General features: G+C 33.7%; 1 non-coding gene across 1 annotated transcript; it reads left to right on the top strand.

Moving 5' to 3' along the window:
* The first annotated feature begins 11,892 nt into the window (after nucleotides 1-11,892).
* LOC141567783 (small nucleolar RNA SNORA77) lies at nucleotides 11,893-12,019 on the top strand. Its single transcript, XR_012490612.1, has one exon. It is a non-coding gene; the product is annotated as a small nucleolar RNA SNORA77 (small nucleolar RNA).
* The last annotated feature ends 10,330 nt before the right edge of the window (nucleotides 12,020-22,349 follow it).

Here is a 22,349-nt window from a genome sequence, read left to right as displayed (position 1 = left end):
TAATGAAATTGAATCAGTCATCCAAAACCTTCCCAAAAGCAAAAGTCCGGGACCAGATGGCTTCACTAGTGAATTCTACCAAACCTTCAAAGAGGATCTAATGCTAATCCTGCACAAACTCTTCCAAAAAATTGAAGAAGAGACAGTACTCCCTAACTCATTTTATGAGGCCAGCATTACCCTGATACCAAAACCTGGTAAGGACAATACAAAAAAACAAAACTACAGACCAATATCTGTGATGAATACAGATGCAAAAATTCTAAACAAAATTCTAGCAAATCGAATACAACAATGCATTGAAAAGATTATTCAAAACGAAACAAGTGGGGTTCATCCCCGGGACACAAGAATGGTTCATCATCCACAAATCAATTTGATACATCACATAAACAAAACAAGGGACAAAAATCATAGATTTTATCAATTGATGCAAAAAAAGCATTTGACAAGATACAACATCATTTATGATTAAAACACTTAATAAAATAGGTATCAAAGGAAAATACCTTAACATGACACAGGCCATATATGACAAGCCCTCAGCTAATCTCATAATTATTGTTGAAAACTGAAGCCCTTTGTTCTATGTTCAGGAACACGACAGGGCTGTCCCCTATCATCTCTGCTTTTCAACATAGTGTTGGAAGTCCTTGCCAGAGCAATCAGGCAAGAGAAAGAAATAAAAAGCATCCACATTGGGAATGAAGAAGTTAAATTATCACTCTTTGCAGATGACATGATGCTATATATAGAAAACCCTAAAGACTCCACCAAAAGAAGTATTAGAAACAATCAACTAATACAGTAAAGTTCTTGGCTACAAAATCAACGTACAAAAGTCCATTGCATTCCTATATACTAACAATGAAATCTCAGAAAAAGAAATACAAAAAACAATTCCTTTTGCAATTGCAGCAAAAAGAATAAAATACCTAGGAATAAAGTTAACCAAGGATGTGAAGGACCTATATGCTTAAAACTATAAGACATTTTTGAAAGAAATTGAAGAAGACACAAAGAAATGGAAAGACATTGCATGCTCATGGATTGGAAGAATCAACATAGTTAAAATGGCCATATTACCCAAAGCAATATACCGATTTAATGCAATCCCCATCAAAATCCCAAGGGCATATTTTAAAGTAATAGAACAAAAAATCATCAGATTTGTTTGGAACCACAAAAGACCCTTAATAGCCAAAGCAATCTTAACAAAAAAAGAACAATACTGGAGGTTTCACACTCCCTGACTTTAGCTTGTACTACAGGGCTACAATAATCAAAACAGCATTGTATTGGCAGAAAAACAGACACACAGACCAATGGAATAGAATTGAGAACCCAGAAATAAAACCACATAAAACTGGACAGACAATTTTTGACAAAGAAGCTAAAAACATACAATGGAGGAAAGACAACGTCTTCAATAAATGGTGCTGGGAGAATTGGTTAGCCATGTGCAAAAGAATGAAACTGGACTGCTATCTGTCACCATGTACCAAAATTAATTCAAAATGGATCAAAGATTTAAGCATAAGACCTGACACAATAAACTGCATAGAAGAAAACATAGGTACTAAACTTATGGACCTTGGGTTCAAAGAGCATTTTATGAATTTGACTCCAAAGGCAAGGGAAGTAAAAGCTAAAATAAATGAATGGGACTATATGAAACTTAAAAGCTTCTGCACAGCAAAAGAAACCATCGACAAAATAAAGAGGCAACCAACTGAATGGGAGAAGCGTTTTGCAAACAGTGCCTCCGAAACGGGGCTAATATCCAAAATATACAAGGAACTCATGAAACTCAACAACAAAAAAACAAACAACCCAATTGAAAAATGGGCAGAGGACCTGAAGAGACATTTCTCCAATGAGGACATACAAATGGCAAATAGACATATGAAAAAATGCTCAACATCACTAATCATCAGAGAAATGCAAATCAAAACCACAATGAGATATCACCTCACCCCAATCAGAATGGCTATCATCAACAAGTCAAATAGCAACAAGTGTTGGAGAGGCTGTGTGACCCAGCAATCTCTCTCCTGGGTATCCACCCAAAAAATCTGAAAACATTTGTACATAAAGACACGTGTGCTCCAGTGTTCATTGCACCTTTTTTTACAGTGGCCAAGAGATGGAAACAACAAAAATGTCCTTTGATAGATGAATGGATAAAGAAGTTGTGGTATATATACACAATGGAATACTATTCGGCAGTAAGAAAAAATGATATAGGAACATCTGTGACAACATAGATGGATCTTGAGACTATAATGCTAAGCGAAATAAATCAGACAGAAAAAGCAGAGAACCATATGATTTCACTGATATGTGGTATATAAACCCAAAACAACAAAAGAACAAGACAAACAAAAGAGAAACAAAAACTTATACACACAGACAATAGTTTAGTGGTTACCAGAGGCTAAGGGGGGTGGGAGGTGGGAGATGAGAGTAAGGGGGATCAAATATATGGTGATGGAAGGAGAACAGACTCTGAGGTGGTGAACACATAATGGGATTTATAGATGATGTAATACAGAATTGTACACCTGAAATCTATGTAATTTTACTAACAATTGTCACCCCAATAAATTTTAAAAAAAGGGAAAAAAAGGAAAAGATTTCTAAATGATATCAATTATAAAGATAAATGCATAAACCAAAAAAAAAATGCTTACATCTTGAGTTCCATCTCATATCCATATTCTTCAAATCTTAATCTATAACGCTTCCATTAGCTTATTTGTGCAGGACTTTATTTGTGTAGATCATTTCTGTTTTCCTGTTTTTGACTTACAGGAAAAAAAATTAGTCCAACTATTTGGAAAAACTAAAGATTTAAAATTTACATGCAAATGTAAATCGATATTATTATAAAACAATGGTGGCTAAAACTTGACTTGTATCATATCTGGATGGCTTAACAGGCATGTCTATAACCACATTGTTAATACGTTGAAGAGAATGGCATTTGTTGAGTCATTCAGTGTTTTACCTTGTACTAGGTACAGAGATACATCTGATTAGTTATTTCAAGATTACATGGTAATTAACACATTTTAAGACACATGAGCTTGTATTTAATAAGATATCAAAATGATGTATGTTCTTCAGTTTGAACTCTGTCATCACAGTATTTTCAATTCATTGTAAAGAAATAGAATTTAATACAGTCTCTGGAAAAGATCATTTAATTCTAAAAAGAGAGTGCCTCTGGACATGAAAAGCACCAATAACAGTAACAACAAAAACACAAAGCTGCTAAACATTTGCATCTACCTGTGATATATATAACTCATCCCAGCATGTTTTAGGTTTAATCTATCGCAGTTCCCCCCACCCCCTGAAATCTATTCTTCCTAATGTATTTCTGATTTAAATGAATGAGATTATTTGGAATCCTGTTGCTGAAGCCAAAAATACAATTCTCATCCTTGATTCCTCCATCTTTCTCAGATCTAACTTTGAATCAGCTAAAATTTCTATCCTATATTTTCCGATTATTTTTCTAAAGCAGCTTGTCTCCTTTCCTACTGTTACCACCTGGGGCCAGATCCTCCTGTTGTGAAAACTTCTTGATTAAGCTCTCAGCCTTCAATTTTGTCTCTGTCTATTGCATTTTCACAATAGCAATAAGTTATTCTAAGGAACAGTGGTGGTTCGAAGACTATGGCTATATAAGATTGGCTTATATTTCTGAGAATTTTTATAACAAGAGGACACGGTGTGAAGCTGTGTTTGTATCATGTTTGTAATAACATCTAGAAAACATTAAATATTCAACTCAAGAATGGATGAGACTATTTGAAATGAGTGAAAGGCTACTAAATCCCCATGAGAAACCCTGTGGAGCTGTATCTGCTAAGAAACATGTCTCGTCATATCTGCCTCCTGCTTAAACCCCTTCAGCAATGCTTCATTGTTTTCATGTTGCATTCTTTGGAAGACCCTTTGGGATCTGACATCTAGACTTCAACATATCAGCTTCATAACATAATTCATCCTCGTCTGGCTCTATCTGCGTTGGCCAAATAGATCCACTTGCATCACTTTGAATAGGATAAAGCCTTTGAATATTGTCTTCTCTCTGCTTAAATCACACTTCTGCATGTCCAACTGCACTAATTCCTCGGTGACTGTAGGAGGGTGTTGTGTGTAAAGGTCAAGGGAGCAGGCACTGACCTCAAAGTGGGTGTGGCAGGATTTCCGGTCTAATACTAACACGTAGTGGTTTGAGCTTTACCAAATCCTCACATTTACCCACATGGAAGGAGACCCTGGATTAAGATGAGCCCAAAACTTTCCAATGAAAACAATTATTTTTAATCTTTTAAACCACAATTACTTTTGCACCAACTTAATATATATTTAGTAGGTAAAAGGCTCACTGTCCTGATATTAGGCAAATCCATATTAATACTTGAAATAAATTTTCCAGTGACAGCATCACATTTGAACTTTAAAAGAGTTGTACCTTAAACAACTTCAAAGAACAGACAAAATGATGATATGCTTAGGCTATCAAATGAAGTGTCAGTTGTGACTCCACAGGGCATTTGGTCATTATAAGGATTTATCCCATAAAGAGTTTTATAACAATAAATGCATTGGAAAAAATGAGGGTGGAGACATTTATATTAGGGTATGAATTTATTTAGTATGAAATTTGAAATGATTATAAACAGACGTTTGAGAAATCCACATCTTTAAAAGTGTGCAAAACTTTTTTTTTGGTTTATGCTTTTTATCTTTATAATTGATATCATTTAGAAATCTTTTCCTTTTTCTTCCCTTTTTTAAATTTATTGGGCTGACAATTGTTAGTAAAATTACATAAATTTCAGGTGTACAATTCTGTTGTGTACATTCATGTTTTCGCTTAGCATTATACTCTCAAGATCCATCCATGTTGTCACAAATGTTCCTATATCATCTTTTCTTACCGCCGAATAGTATTCCATTGTGTATATATACCACAACTTCTTTATCCATTCATCTATCGAAGGACATTTTGGTTGTTTCCATGTCTTGGCCACCGTAAACAAAGCTGCAATGAACATTGGAGCACACGTGTCTTTATGTATAAATGTTTTCAGATTTTTTGGGTAGATACCCAGGAGAGTGATTGCTGGGTCATGTGGTAAAAAACATATGTTTCTTTAAGTGTACATTCTAATTCAGGCTATGGCATATGAAATTAAACTGCTCATCATCTCTGTCTATATTAAAACTTTCACTTCCCCTGGCTACGGATATGGATTTGAATAATGCAACACTTCCTCATGACCACAGACATATTATAACATTCACATCTTAATTGAGATCTCATTTTATGAGCAAAGTTAGGCATCTTTGAGAATGCATTTTAAACATATATGAATTTTAAGAAGGACAATGTGGCTAAGTGGTATAGTTAGAAAATTGATGAGAAAAATTCTTAAAAATGAAGAACAGGTATCAAGTAAATTAATAAAATTCAGACTATTAAAACTTATTATTTTGAGGTAAAATATTATGCTTCTTTGCTCAGTGTCATGAATGCAACACATACTCAGACGACTAACAAAAATCTGTAAAAACACACTTTTATTTTTCCGTTAGATATTTAAGAACTTTGAAAGTCACTTCTTTCCAGGCAATTCATTAAGGAGATTTGAACATATTTTTGTGAAAATGTGTTTAATTAGTCTTGATGATTATGTTGATTCCTTTTCAGGAGAGTAGAGATGATAAATAGTACACAAATATCTTATGTTAGCCTATTAGCTTTCAGATTTCAAGTAGATAAAAAATCGGGATGCCAGAAGTAAAAATCGGTAAGCAGAAGAGTTATGTGGTCTCGTTTACGGTTTAGCAGCATCATTTTGGCTGCTTTGTGGAGAGCAGACTGTCAAATAACAATTATGCGAGTGTAAAGACAAGTTAGCAAGCTATTGAAATAACGCAGGAGAGAAACAATAGTGACTTGAACATGAGCAGTGTTGGTTCTGGAAAGTAGCCAATTCTAGACAGATGGTGAAGTTTGGTTCAAGAACATTTGCAGATCAATTTGGATGAGAAAATGAGAGAAGTCAATAATTTTCTAAAGTTTCTGTTCTAATGATATAAAAATGGATTTCCATTTATTGCAACTGGTTAGAGTGAAGGAATACATTTGGGGAAAGAGAATCAGGAATAGATGTCTAATATAGTTAGATAGAAAGCAACGGAGTTCAAGGGGAGTTAGGGACAAGAAATACACATTTGGGAGCCATCAGCATAATAGTGATATTTTACCTAGGGGTAAATTGAGAATGTGCTGGGAAATGGATAATGTCCTGGGAAGAACATACATTTATAGGTAGAAAGGTGATGGGGAATCAGAAAAGAAGAAATGTTATCAAGGGAATTTTGTATAAAAATTCAATCTGAATCATTGAAGAATTCATAGATGTAGAATGACTCCTTAGGCCCATATCTAATATTGATTTCTGATTGAACCAGTTCTTAGTAAAGAAATTAAAATAAATTAAAGTTTAATATGTTTAGGTCAGCTTTATATCTCATCCCCAGTTCTGAGTGAGCATGAATAATGCTGGACATGTTTTCGATTTCACCTCTTACGTTCACTTACTTTCCTTTTCTCTCCTTTTTTTCCTTTCCAAAATGAAAGTAGTATCTAGATAAAGAAAGACGGGAAATTTGGGAGTTCTGAGAGGTTCATTGAGCAGAAAGAAATTGTCCACCATAGTAATCACATCTGCTATCTTTTTATTTTTGCACGAAGACCATGTCCTCTCTGACCTTAGTGATGAAATACATAAATAAGCAATAATGATAGGCAAATAGTTCTGAAATTATTTCTAAATTAGATGTATGGATTTCAATGTACATTGGTAGGTGTAATTTAAGTGGTAATTTATCTAAACCTTTTGAATAATTCCAGTCAAATTCCAACATTTACTTGCAATATAGATGGGTAGGACAATAAATATGACTGAACTATCAAGATTATGGTGTTAATTTTAATGTAATTTAGAATGCATAGATACAGTTGTGATGTAAAACAGATTTGATATCTTAGTAGTAGATCTGAAAATTATATAACATGATAAAAATGTATATCCTTTTTGATGATAAGGATTTACAATATTTTGTTAGTAATTTAATGATGACTTTAGAGTCTAAAACTTAATTGGCCTGCGTGAGAAAGGTCATATTGTCAAACTTGAACATTGAAGATGACTTTTTAATCTGAAACATTTTAATCAGTTTAAAACATTTAAACGATCGAAACATTCTGTAAAATCTGAAATTGTTGTCTGAAACCTTAAAAGACATTTTGCTTATCCCCTTGAACACTGGTGTCTGAATTGCTGAGGACTAGAAAAATATAAGTGAAGTAAAAATGTAAACTGCTCTATAAACCCAATGCTTGGGAAGTGGTTTTAAGGACTTTGTTATTGTCAAACTTGAATGATGAGTCAATGTAAAATGGAAACTTATACAGATTTTTCTGTACAAAGACATATAAAATGGAAATTTGTACAGTTGTGACTTGTGTGTGTGCGTGTGTGTGTGTGATTTAAATGGTAGACTTTATTCTATTTGTCATGATCCTTCAATTTGAAGTGATCTAACATCCTGGGCTCTGTGATAACACACTCATCTGTTGTACAACTTTGTGCCTATAGTGAACAACCCTGTATTGTACACTTAGAAATTTGCTAAGAGGCTAGAACTCATATTAAACGTTCCTACCACAACTTCAAAAACAAACAAACAATATTTAGAGTACTCTTGCTGACCATTATCAAACTCTATACAAAGATAACTGGAGATTGTTTTTTATTGAGGGTCTTCGTTTGTAGATTTCCCAGCTTACCTTGACCCAAAGTGATATGCTTCTCTGATTAGGGGGATATATAAAACACAATGGAATTCAAGTAAATGAAGTCATTGTTTTTGCTGATCTTTAAATTTAAATATGGAAGATCTTTTAAAAAGCTTGTACCTATTGCATATTTATTTTTGTAAAATCCTTCAGGTTAAATATGTTGTTTGGATATAGACTTTCATAATTTCTCCTAAGTCACACTTCCGATGCTAGTCTAATATAGCTTATAGTTTTTTATATATATGTATACATCCATATATACATACACACATTGTATTCCCAGTAGCAGCAATCACTCTATTTGTTTATGGGTGAAAAGAAATAAAACATGCAAAACTCTTAGAACAGTGTCAAAATATAGGAAGTATATAGTTAATATTTAGATAATTTTACTGCAACATTTACATAAACATTTAAACATTACATCATATAACAGTTCATAGCTAAGGAATTTTAAGCAAGCATATTTGGAGAGATCATTCAAACAGTAATTTAACATTTTTAACTTTTCATCTAAAAGCTATTAAAATTAGATTTCTAATTTAGTTAATAACAATTATTGATTGCTATGACTTGTAGAGATTCCTGAACATTCTGATATTTCAAATCAATATGTTTATGCCAACCAAGAATTACCAATAATGCTTACCTTAAGCTCATCTTCACGGAGCTATAGAATAACATCTTTGATTTAAAAATCCATAACCTGTACTTTTATTTACGTACAATAGAATGACTTTTTAACTGGATTATTGCTAAATTTAGTGAAGAAAAAGATCAATCAAAAGTTGGTTTTCTTTTGTTTATTTTAGTAAACCCATTGGCTGATTATTTGAAACTTTTTTCATTGCTATGGTTTGGAAACAAAATATAATTTCTTGGCATTCTTCTGTGGAGAATCTGGCACATGAAGAGATAAAAAACATGAACACCACCAAAAGTCACTGAATTCCTGAGTACTTAAACTTTGAAAATTAATACAATTAAATCTACTTTCTTTACTATATTGATCTTTCCAACTGTGGAAGAACAATAGTTGTGAAACAAAGAATAAAAACTTATTTAATACTTAGAATAAATCTTAGCTAGCCATTGTCAATTGAATTAATAACTCACTATGTTTTCTGAGAGGGCCCCAGGAAAAAACACTGATGCTTTACAAGAGTTGTACAGTGGTTTTGCCAATATAGTCATCAGCGTGATATGAGGCTGCCAATCCAATCTCTGCATATTAAATAATTTGACATAAAGAATGAACATTCTAAATTGAGAGAATACGGGATACATTGTTCATCATTATCCTCTTTTAAACATTCTGGAGACATGTTAACTAAAGTTGTCAGCTAAAGAATAGAGGGCTTGCTAAAGTAAATGTTCACCAGCTGCATAATGTAATTCTTTTTGGACTCCAACATTTTTGTTTGTTTGTATAAAGTTACTTGATGAATTTTAACACAAATTACCTAAAAAACAAAACGTATTTAGGGTTGAAATTCCCCTAATGGCACTGTGAGCAATATTTCTTCAATTCCAAACTAATGTAATTTTTGATAATTGGGCTGCCATTAATGTTCCTGTTTTCTGAACTGGATGCTGCTATGTAATTGTGTTAAATTTTTGAAAATCCATTATTCTAATTAAATTAGGATTTGGGGGGGCGGGGATAATACCTGTGGGAATCATTCTCAAATCTAAAGCAAAAATAGTGTAAGTTATTTATGAAGACTAAAAGTAGGATGCAGCTTCACATTTTCTTATCTTCACGTCTTTTAGAAATAGAACAGTAATATAGGAACAGTTAAATATTTTACTGCCAGAGAATGAAGGGGAAACACCCCTGCTGGTGGTTGCATAATAGACATCAAAATCTTCACAGTCCTTTATTGAAATAACGGATTGGCTTACCAGATAGCAAGTTTTTGTCACGTTAGGTTTTCAAGAATGTGATATATTTTTAAACAAAGAATTAAATAGTTGTTTTGACTAAATGATCTTTAAGATCACCACTGATTTTCTATATTTTTATTAATTCTTATTAAAACACAACAGTAACAAAATAATTACCAAGGGACTTTCCATTAAGAGTTTAATTTACACACATCACCAGATCGTGTAGAATAACTGGGATTTAAGAGACTGTACTTAATGCTGTTTGTTGCCGAAATAGTTTCCATTCCACATGAGTACACAGGCATTCATGTATATTAAATGCATGTGAAATACACAATATATTTGAATTTGGAACATAATATATATCCAATGAATGTTAGTTTTACCATTATCATCTATATTACTAGTATTAGTATTATTAGTAGTATTAGTATTAGTATTACGAGTAGTAGCATGATTCCACTTGGCATTTTGTTGACTCATTTGTCCAAAGATGGATAGAGTGACTTAATTTGTCATGCTGGGTTAAAACTTAATGGCTTCAGTACTTGGCAAAGAGAGTCTCTTTATTCCACTGGATGGAACAAAGAATCGAGTTTCCCCAGAGGCTTCCTGAAGCTCAGATATCTTGTAATCATGAGTGGAATTAGCCTGAGAACCAAGCTGTCACATCTCAGATGACATAGTGAAGATATGGAAAGTATCTTGATCTTTGATGACCCTGTTGAAATGCTGAATCAACCACCCCTGGATTCTCTGCCCAACTCTCTAAAGACTTTGTTATGTGGGATAAAAAATTTCCCTACTTTTTAAGCCAAATAGAGTCAGTAATTATGATAATTACAAAATCTTCCTAACTGATACTGACAAATTTTAAGTACTCAATTTTTGTCTCATAAGCTTCATGGCCTTTGAAAATACTTCCATTTGAGTTGATTTACTCAACTATAAAATTATTTGACTGACCTATTCCAACACAAAATCATGAAAATTTTCCTGTGGACATAATGATAAAATTTAGTTATAAAAAATCCGAGTATGCATAGTGGAGGCTTTTTGTGAACCACTTAAGCAATTTATGATGCAAATTTGAATTTTTTCCTCTATTCTCCAGAATCAAATACATAGTATTATGTTCTTATATTCCCTCAAATTTCTGGCAGTGGAGACTCCCTCTGAAATGATATTAAAATTTTAGTTATATTAGGCATTTCTTCTTGGTTGAAGTACCTGTAAGTTAAAAAACCATCAAAGTCAAACACATGTTTCTCACAATATCCCACCTCAATCTCCAAAGCAGTTGATGAGCCTGCTAACAAAAAAGCTAAAGAAATCATGTTTTTTCTTGATATCTGAGAGCAGATGTGCACGATGGCTGTCTAGGGTGAAATGTAAATTTGGGTACTCCCTCTTTTTTTCCTCCTGAAGCATTCTCAATTAGGTTTTGGAGAGTGCTGTCCACAATCACGGTGTCACCATCTGCTCTTTTAACCAACTGCACTGATTTTTGCTAAACTAAATGGAGCTTATATAATGGAATTTGCATTGTAATTTATTTAATTTTGTAGTTTAAATCAAAAGGAGCAAGGCTAATGAACCTGCCACTTCCATCTTTTTTTTTTAATTAAGATAACCCTGCTTTTTCACTTTTACCAGATTCCCTTATTAGCTTTGCTGAAGATTGTGAGACAATCTGCTTCAGCGTTTGTTTCTCTCATCAATGAAACTTGCATCTGTCGACCTTTGAAGAGTCCATATTTTTTGAAAATCATCTGCTCAAGGAAAAAAAACCCATAATGAAGTTACGTGGTAGACAAATTAGGTATAAAAGAAGGAGCTCCATAAAATGTCAATTGCTCATAAGGAAACACCTGTATAAATCTACTTTTGACCCTGACGTGTACTCAGAGGGAGGAAAACCAAAAGGACATGCCGTAACTCACGTCATACCCACCTGAAAGCAGCCTTTCTCCCTTGCCATGCAATTAATGTAGTAATAATAATAACGATGATGATAGTAACTATAATCAAATGTTCCTACGTTGCCAAGTAGAGAAATACTCATAAGAGGACTTTTATGGAAACATTTTCCCTTACAGGATTTGACTTAATCAGGATTCACCCTGCACCCAGCTGCGGTCCCACATGAGTGCTGTTACTCTCTGCTGCAGAACCATTCCAGGGTGCCGTGCTCACCTTGGCCTGGCAGGGGTGATGCAACAGCCCGGGGACACCCTGTTTTTTTCTGGGGAGTGAGCAGGCCATCCAAGCCTGAGTCATGCTCACTGGCTTGGCCTTGTGGCACTTGGGCAGGTGCTCATGTCACAGTGTCTGACCAGAGTCCTACAGAAACTGAATGGCATAGAGAGGTAGGTCTTCACGGTTACAAGCTTTTGCAGGGCCCAATGATGGCAGCCACAGCAAGTGACCAGAAGTAACTGATTAGACTGATGAGGTTTCCAGACGTGACCATGTGATTATTTGGGTGACTCTGGAGGCTGGTAGAACAGTGGCCTGTCCTGTGGGCATATGTCCCAGGTTGGCACGAGGCAGGAGAGGGCAAAAATGGTAATGCTGAGAAAGTGGCTGAAAAGCTAGAAGCTCTTTCCGTGGAGGAGAGCAGGGAATCCAAACATGAGGAGACCAGGTGAAAGTGAGGAGACACAGTAAGTCTTCTTTTTCTTTTCCGTCCTTTTGTTTTAATTTTCCCTGCCCTTTGTTTTCAGTTTGTTTTCATTCTGTTTGTTTTTACAAGGGACTTTATATAGAGACCTGAATTCCAACAATACATTTTTACTTAAGCATGAAGAAAGATAATCTACAAAATTAAATTAAATATGAACTCCTAATATTTTCACCTTTGCTTATCTGGCCTGCCAGTCTTATTTTGTCTATATTTTACTAAGCTTTTCTCCACTAAACCTTAGCTTTTCATGATTCAGAGACATAACACATAATGCATTATCTCTGCTTTGTTTCTCTTCTCTACCTGTCACATTTTTATCATATTTTGTCTATCCTAAGAAGACTTCTCTATTACCCAAGCTGAATTTCTGATTTTCAATCTTTAGATTTCTTTGGCATGGCTTAAGCATACATGTTTCATTTTAAATTTATGTGTGTGTATTCACATGCCATAAATACATTGAACATCATTAAGATTAGAGACTGCAAGGTAGTCATGTTGAAGTCACCTGAAACTTTTAATAAGTACCTGAAGATATTTATGACACTGAGGTAATTATTCAGACTCATACAAATATAATTTGTTGGAATTTTAATTTTCAATGATGCTTGGAATTACCGTTTTTATTATTCAAGTTATGTTTTAGAAAAGCTCAGCTTATAATGTAATTGACAGACTAGTCAGAGCTACACAGAATTCCAGAAAACAAGTCTTTTGATCCCTCGGTTTTTACTCTTTATGATCGTGACTAAGTCTGTGTGTCATTAAATACACATTCCCCCAAATCAGCCATTTGCCGTTTGGGGGATGAATGATGGAACTTTTGGTGTTTGGGCGATGAATGAGGGTCAGAACACAGCTGACTCTCAGTGCTGCTCAGACCTCCTAGGTGCTTGGCTGGGTCATGCGTGGATTGCTGAACTTCACAGCCCTGGATCCCTCCAGGCGCTAATGAACCTTCTACACCTGAGCCACGTTAACTTTCTTAAAGCATGTTGCTCTCCTTTTCTTACAGTATAGCATGCCAGTTTCTGAAAATCTTCAAGCAAACTAATAATAAGTATTAGCACACATTTATCAAGCACACACAAGCTAATAGGCAGTGTTCTTAATGCTTTATGTTGCTTATGTCATATAATAATCACAACAAAACTGAAGACAACCATTTTTTTTTTTTTTTTTTTTTTTTACTGTTATCCCCATTTATAGAAAACTTAAAGTCAGAGAGGTTAAAAACATCCAAGATCAAACTGCTTTGGGGAGGTAGTGGAAGACAGGATTTAAACCAAGCTGTCTGACTCAGTCAAGTACACATAAACCAGCTCTCCGTTTTGGTGGGTGGAGAGGGAAACACTGACTTGTAATGTTTGAGGATGTCTGTGGTTTCAATATTCCTGTCATTTTCAAATTTAAGATACCAAGTTGACATTCCTGAGTAAGGTCTTGGAAGATATATGTGCAATGGTTCTTGAGCACCTTAAATGGCTCCCAAAATTGAATTATTTTGATATCCTCCGCAAATCCCATACTATCCCACCATGGAACCTTGCTCTTGTCATTTCCACTATTTAAATATTACCATTCTTTTCCCTAGGAACAAGGATTGTTCATCCCATGCAAATCAATAAATGTGGCGCACCAACCACAATGATAGCATGAAAGATAAAAAACCTACGATCATCTCAATAGATACAGAAAAAGCATTTGACAAAACACAACATCCTTTCATGACAAAAACCCTCAAGAAATTTGGTATAGAAGGAACATACCTCAAAATAATGAAGTCCATATGTATATGAAAAGCCCACAACTAATAACATACTCAATGGTGAAAGGATGAAAGCTTTTCCTCTAAAAAAGTAACAAGATAAGGATGCCCACTCACTACACTTATTCAACATAGTCCTGGAAGTCCCCACTGGAACATTCAAGCAAGATAATGAAATAAAAGCCATCCAAATCAGAAAGGAAATAAATAAAATAAAAGAATTGAAAAGCTTCCAAATCAGAAAGTGAAATTGTCATTATTTACAGATGATATGATATTGTAGGTAGAAAATCCTAAAGACTCAACCAAAAAACTGTCGAAACTAATCAACAAATTCAATAAAGTTGCAGGATATAAAATCAACATACAGAAACCGGTTGTATTTCTATAAACTAACAAAGAGAACAAGTGAAAAAGACATAAAGAAAATTATCCCATTCAAAATACCATCAAAAACAATAAAATATGAATAAATTTACCCAAGGAAGTGAAAGATCTGTACAATAAAAACTGTAATACTTTGACGAAAAAACTGAAGAAAACACAAACAAATAGAAAAATATTCTATATTCATGACTTGGAAGAATTAATATTGTTAAAATAGTCATAAATTAGATTCCAAAGCTAACTATAGAGCCAATGCAATTCTTATCAAAATTGCTAAGGCATTTTTCACAGAAATAGAATAAATCCTAAAATTTGTTTGGAAGCACAGAAGCCAAATGGCCAAAGCAATCCTGAGACAGAAGAACAAAGGCAGAGGCATCACACTTCCTGACATTAAACTATACCACAAAAATATGGTAATTAAAACAGTATGGCAGTGGCATAAAAATAGATGCATAGATTGGAACAGAAGCAAGAGCCCCAAAATAAACCCATGTATATACAGTCAACTAATATTTTACAGGGGAACCAAGAATACTCAATGGAGAAAAGACAGTCTCTCCAAAAAATGGTGGTCAGAAAATTGTATATTCACATGTGAAATATACTAAATATTATGATTTAGATTGCATTGAACTTCATGAATAAAAAAAGAAATATATCACGTGGTACAATTTGAAACCATGCAGGATTATTCATACTTCAATTGTTGCAATGAAGGAAAACACCTATGTTGGGACTTTGAGTTTTGATTTAATCTGGTATTTGCTATAAAAAAGCCTTATTATGAATAAGATACTTTTTACCAAGTTACTGTTTAATACTAAGTTACTGAAAGCATTAATTATTGCTAATCATTTTAAGAGCTATTGTAATTTATATTGAAATATTTAATTATATAATATAATGCCTCCTTTAATGTTTCAAATAACTATGAAGCATTAATTATCTTTTGATGCTTCATTGAATTAAAAAAGTATTTGTTTCATAAGTTGTTCTTCACACATTATGTATTTGTTAGAAAACAATAGACTTCATTATGTGAAATCCAAGCTAATGAAGAGTAGGTGCATTAAACTATTCAAATATAGGCTCATTCTTTCTTCAAAGTTAAGCAAGGGAGGTCATTTAGGTGAAATTTCATTTTTAATCATTGGGAGAACAATTAATTTTTTTTAATTTCATTTATTTCTTTTTTTTAATTAAAGTTTATTGGGGTGACAATTGTTAGTAAAGTTACATAGCTTTCAGTTGTACAATTCTGTATTAACTCATCTGTAAGTCCCATTCTGTGTTCACCACCCAGAGTCAGTTCTCCTTCCATAACCATATATTTGATCCCCTTTACCCTCATCTACCACTCCTCTCCCCCTTACCCTCTGGTAACCACTAAACTATTGTCTGTGTCTATGAGTTTTTGTTTCTCATTTGTTTGTCTAGTTCTTTTGTTGTTTTTGGTTTTTATACCACATATCAGTAAAATCGTATGGTTTTCTGCTTTTTGTGTCTGACTTATTTCGCTTAGCATTATATTTTCAAGATCCATCCATGTTGTCACAAATGGTCCTATTTCATCTTTTCTTACCGCCGAATAGTATTCAATTGTGTATATACAGGGCAACAGTAATCAAAACAGAATGGTATTGGCAGAAAAACAGACACATAGACCAGTGGAATAGAACTGAGAACCCAGAAATAAACCCACATAAATATGGACAGATAATTTTTGACAAAGAAGCAAAAAACATACAATGGAGAAAAGACAGCCTCTTCAATAAATAGTGCTGGGAGAATTGGAAAGCCATGTGCAAAAGAATGAAACTGGACTGCAATCTGTCACCATGTACCAAAATTAATTCAAAATGGATCAAAGACCTAAGCATAAGACCTGAAACAATAAACTGCATAGAAGAAAACATAGGTACTAAACTTATGGACCTTGGGTTCAAAGAGCATTTTATGAATTTGACTCCAAAGGCAAGGGAAGTAAAAGCTAAAATAAATGAATGGCACTATTTCAAACTTAAAAAAAAATATTTCTTAAGATAGCCTCAATTATATTGTTTTCTTCAAATTAATACTATTTTATTAATACCCATATGTAGACAATATAGGTTCTCTCAATATCATTTATGAATGCAGTAATCAAATTCTTTATATTCTACAGAGCACTGCAAAGTAATAACCCTATTGTGTTTATTATCAAGGCAAAGTTTTGCTTATGTGCATTTGAATGAAAAGCTTGCTTCTTAGGTTCCTTCTATTTAAAATGAAATATGGCACATTGGAGTAAATATTAGATTACTTAGTTTAGAAAATTAAAATTTATGGAGATTATTGCACGTTAGGAAGTGAAATTTATTTCATATGGATCTGTACTCCAAAGCACCTAGTATTTTCACAAATTCTAAATACTCATCAATATGATAGACTGTCTTACTTCAATAAAATGTTACAAAGTAAAATAATCTAGGAATGGCAAATAATCTGGCATCGCGGATATTGGTAATCAATTAGAGTACCCATCCTGAACGAACTAATATCCCATCTCTCATTCCTCATCCATACTGATATGAAAACAGTAATTACCAGTTGATTGGAACTGTCTTTTGAGATTAAACCTCATTGTTATCTGTAGGAAGACATATCTTTAAAGATCAACTATAAGGTGTGTTGCAGGTATAAGTTATTTATAATATATGGTGACACAAATATAAGGATGAATCATTTAATAACTTGTACCAGGTACAGTATTATACATGTAATAGTGTCAGTTATACTCAAATATACTCTCTTTAATGAGGTAGATAAGGTATTGCTGCAGGTATGTGAATATAATCTGAAATATGCGCATGTGTCAAGATTCAGAAATATACTACAAGAAATAGTAGACTAAAGAAAATGTTTGGAAAGAAGTTTCAAGTTAGGGGGAAAAAACATGAGTATTTTTGCATCAGTTCTTTAGGTAGCCCTTTGTCACAGTAAATCAGCCATACACAATAATTAGTGAATGAAGTTTTCATTGCTTCCTTTGGGACGCGAGATCAAAGTCCCATGTTGGGAATGTACCCCACCACTGCTTCAAGGTTGCCCCACACCACTGGGCAAGTATAAATGCCACATCACTGTCATAATGTTTTGAAATTGTTTTTTAGTTGATTCTATTTTTGTTTATTTGTTGTCAGTCTTTGACAGGTTTCCAGAGTTCTGACATAATTCTAACATTTTCTGCTTGTTATTTGATGTTCCTATGGAGGTATGAGAATTTGGAGCTTTCTGTCATTTTTCCTCTTGGTAGGCACTTTTGCTATCTCTAGTATGGCAGCTGAATCTTTATATTGTAAGTAATATAAAATTTCTTGTGAAAACTGGCTTTGTAATATAACCAAACCTAAAATACATTGGCTTACCCATTGAGTGTTAAAAACCAACTTCACAAATATTGCATATAAGAACGTTTGTGATCCTTGTTATTCCATAGAAAAGAGTTAGTAAAACTTTTCTCCGAGATACTTTGGAAGCCATTCTACAACGTGATGTTTTCTGGTGTTTGATTTTTTTTTTTTTTTTTTTTTTTACCCCAACTGAAGCAGTGATTCGAAGTTGTTTGAAAAGGCAGCCTTAGAAAGAATCAATAGTGGCCACAAAATTCCTGAAGAACTGCCATTTCCATTGTCATGGAAAGTTTCTTTCCATGACAATGGAAGCCAGCCCCTCAGCAAAGATAATTTGAGTTTTTATCTTTCCGGGCAAGCCTATGGAGTCAAGAGAATTTCCATTTATTTTGATGAGTTGTAAAAACAATCCATCTTATAATTAAAGACAGAATTTTCAGCATTAAAAACTGCTAGTCAATATTACCTTTTGCACACTCACATTACTGAATACTTGTGATGGAATTCTATTTAATACTTATCCTGTATTTGATTGGACAGCTATAAAAAAATTATTGTTAAAGAAATCACAAGCCTGGCATGCAGAAACTTATAATTGGTAAAAAACCAAAGGCAAACTTAAGAAAACACAAAATTGAAGCATATGTGCATACCATTTGGCCATATTCTGTAATATGTATGACTATTTCAGATGTGAGTGTGGATGAAAGTAGATGTAGGAGATTCTTTCAGAGTCCCAACTAATGGTGACGAAATGGGGTAACCAGGTGGAAGAGTATCTTTGCCACTGAATACTGATTGTTTTGTTTTGTCTTGGTTTGTTTTAGTCAATAAATGTTGGGACAACATGAGAAAAGGACAGAGAGTTTTAGAAAATTGTGTGTCTATGCACTTGCCTGTGTGATTACTTCTTTAATTGTGCCTCAAATTATTGTGATAATAACAAGACATTTTTATACTAAACGACCAACTTTAAGAGCATTGTGTGTTACTATTTGATTCCCTGCTACATTGCAAGTTGAATATCACTCCTAACTATTACATTTTCACTTAAACATCTGTTAACTGTGGGGATCTATTCCTTTTCACCACACATTCACCACACATTCTATTTCATTTCCCTCAAAGTTCCTGTACAGGTTTTTATTCTTTCAGGAATCTCTCCTATATAGACAGTCACTCTTATGCACTATTGAAAGATGTTTAGTTTACATAAACTTGCTATTTGCTGTAACTCCTTTTGTCTGGAATTTACATTCTGCTTGAAATGGAAGGGGCAAGACACAAATGTGAAGGAATTGACCATACAATATGGTATCCAGTGAGCAGTGCCGTTCTGTGAAACAAACATGCACGTATTTCCACTATGTGCTAAGAACTATATAGTCCTCGACATGTCTTGTCCTGGAGAACCTCACAGTTATTGTAGTTTATAGGTTATTATAGAAGCTGTAGAAGGGGCTCAGGGTTTATTATAGAAAATCATAAAATAATATTTTATATATTGTAATAGAGGGATATAGAAAGTGTAATGAGGACCTGAGCAGGACAGTGGATGAGCAATAGTCATAGGAAAGAGTAATTCAGGATATTTTCATGGAAGAAAAACAGGGATTGGACCTTCAATACTGGATAGAATTTGAATAGGAGGTGAATGTTTTTTCCAATAAAAAGAAATGTAATCTACAAAAAAGATAGTAAATTAAGCCATGTTCATGGAGTAGAGAACAATCAATTTGTCTATGCCAAAGGAATTGTGTAAATAAATAACAGGAAGTTATACGAGAGTGTTAGATGGTGGTCACCTTAATACTAGATTAAAAACACAAAAGTCATTGTAACCAAAGGGACAATCAGTGCAGGATAATGGTCAGAGAAAGACATTTTTCCTACAACATTCTGTGTATATTCCAATCATCTCACTTTATTATGTTACAACTACTTATTTTTACGTTACATGAAAATGAGATATCATGTTATATTTAGTCAGAGCAGTATCTGTCACCTGTAAATACTTAATAAATGTTTAATTAATGAACTGATATGCCATTTGCTCTGCAGTGTATAAACAACCCAATACAAAGCTTGAGTCATGTAAGAAAACTAAAATTAAAAGAAATTAGCAATGCCACCTAAAACTATTTAGTTTTTACAATATAAAAAATGTTTTATCACTTATCTAGAATTACAGCAATAATATTAAGAACATTTTTCATAAATATTAAACTGACTTCATTAAGCTCTCCATTCCTAGGACTTTCTTTTTTTTAATTTTAATTAAAGTTTATTGGGGTGACAATGGTTAGTGACGTTGCATAGGTTTGAAGTATACAATTCTGTAATACATCATCTATATTATCATATTGTGTGTTCACCACCCAGAGTCAGTTCTGCTTCCATCACCATATATTTGATCCCATTTACCCTCATCTACCACCCCTCTCCCCCCTTACCCTCTGGTAACCACTAAACTATTGTCTATGTCTATGAGTTTTTGTGTCTTTGTTTGTCTTGTTCCTTTGTTGCTTTCCGTTTTATATACCACATATCAGTGAAGTCATATGGTTCTCGACTTTTTCTGTCTGATTTATTTTGCTTAGCATAATCTCAAGATCCATCCATGTTGTCGCAAATGGCACTGTTTCCTTTCTGTAGGTAATTTGGAATAAACTTTCAGGCAGAATCTGAGTTATTTCTCTATAAACAAAGTTAATAGAATGAACCTAGCAAAATTATTTTATTGTATTTGATTGTTTATGTATAGTTAGGTAGAAATATAAAGCAGTTCCAGCTTTCTGTCATAAGAGGAACTGTGAAACAACCAAATGATTATGACTCGAGGCTGGGAATGGATATAGAGGTATGTATCTGGATTTAGGCATAGGTTGGGCTATGGAAATAGAGGCCAGGTTACCTCTATTGACCTAGGAAGAGGTAATGGAAACCTATAATTTCTGGAGATCAAGCCAGGAAGGAATGATAGCTATAATGTGATTACGATAAATAGCATAGCAGTGTATGATAATATCTAATTTATCAAACTACATGGGAGGAAAGTATGTGAGTCTTCAGAATTTAAATAGCAGGCAGCAGACCTGTTATTGGCATCGAGAATTATGATAACATTCTTACAAGGAAATAAAACTCAGGAAATTGGATATCTGGGGCCAGATACTTAAAGGCCATTAATTAAAAACTAAGATACAGTCTCCAGGAGAATAAGGTTCAAGGTCAGAGAGATGCCTGAAACACCACAAACTCAAAGATGGGTTAGAGAGTCATTGAGGTGGAGCATCTTTTATTACCCATATCTTACGTTAATTAAACTAGCAGCACCCCACCGTATAATATGCCTTCTGAAAGAGAGTTGCTGTTATAGACATGAGTTATTGTACTCTGCAGTACATAGTCCTCAGGAAATATGACTGTGGGTACAGTCTTGGAAGCAATGTCTCTGTTATGTTTGTTATAAGGTACAAAGAATTTATTCTGGGCGATCTCTAATTATTGAAAGATCTAAAAAAAAAAAAAAAAAAATTGGAAATATGAGGCAACCCAGAGATTGGCAGCTGTGAAATACCACTGTCTCCTGTGGACTACAGGGACTGTAGAAAGATGGTAGCCATGTAGGGAGGGGCTGTCTGATGTTAACTGGACACAAAAGACGAAGATGATCTTGGGCATTGCACCCCATGCCCTCACATATGGAAAGAGGGGCGTGAGGAGGTTTGGAGCAACATTACACAATGATGTTAAATATTCAATTTATATAAAAATGATGTGACAGAAATGAATTGCAAGGATATAAATTATTGTATTGTGAAAATGATATTCAAGTAAATACTTAAATAACATACCCAAGTAAAACACTAACACAGCATGAAAGAATACTCGTTTTAAATTTTCCACTGAGCAAATATGTTAGTAAACTTAATTTATCTCAGTCAGATTTTAAAATGCACTAGCCAGGCATTAAGTTCAACAAAATTCATCAATAATCAGAAATTAATTAAATTTTTCAGTTTAACATTGCTTGAAGTAGTACCATCAGGGTTAAACTGAATTCAGTATGGGAAATCTTTCCCCTTACCCGTATAATCTCTAACCTACCCAAGATCTGTACATTTTTACATCTGATAGTATATTCAAATTTGTTCTTACTTTTGTTTTTAAGAATTACAATTTAAGAATTACAAAATTTAAGAATTACAAAAATGTTTAATTCTAGATAAAAAATATAGCATCATTTTTTTTCATGATGAAATTAATTTTCCCAGTTTATATCAAGGCTTTTAGAAATTGTTCTTTTAGACATGTATAGCTTTGTTTGTC

This window comes from Rhinolophus sinicus, linkage group LG11 (assembly GCF_036562045.2).
Source record: "Rhinolophus sinicus isolate RSC01 linkage group LG11, ASM3656204v1, whole genome shotgun sequence".
NCBI lineage: Eukaryota > Metazoa > Chordata > Mammalia > Chiroptera > Rhinolophidae > Rhinolophus > Rhinolophus sinicus.
The sequence above is the reverse complement of the archived record's forward strand: the minus strand, read 5'-3'. Positions and strand labels throughout refer to the sequence as shown.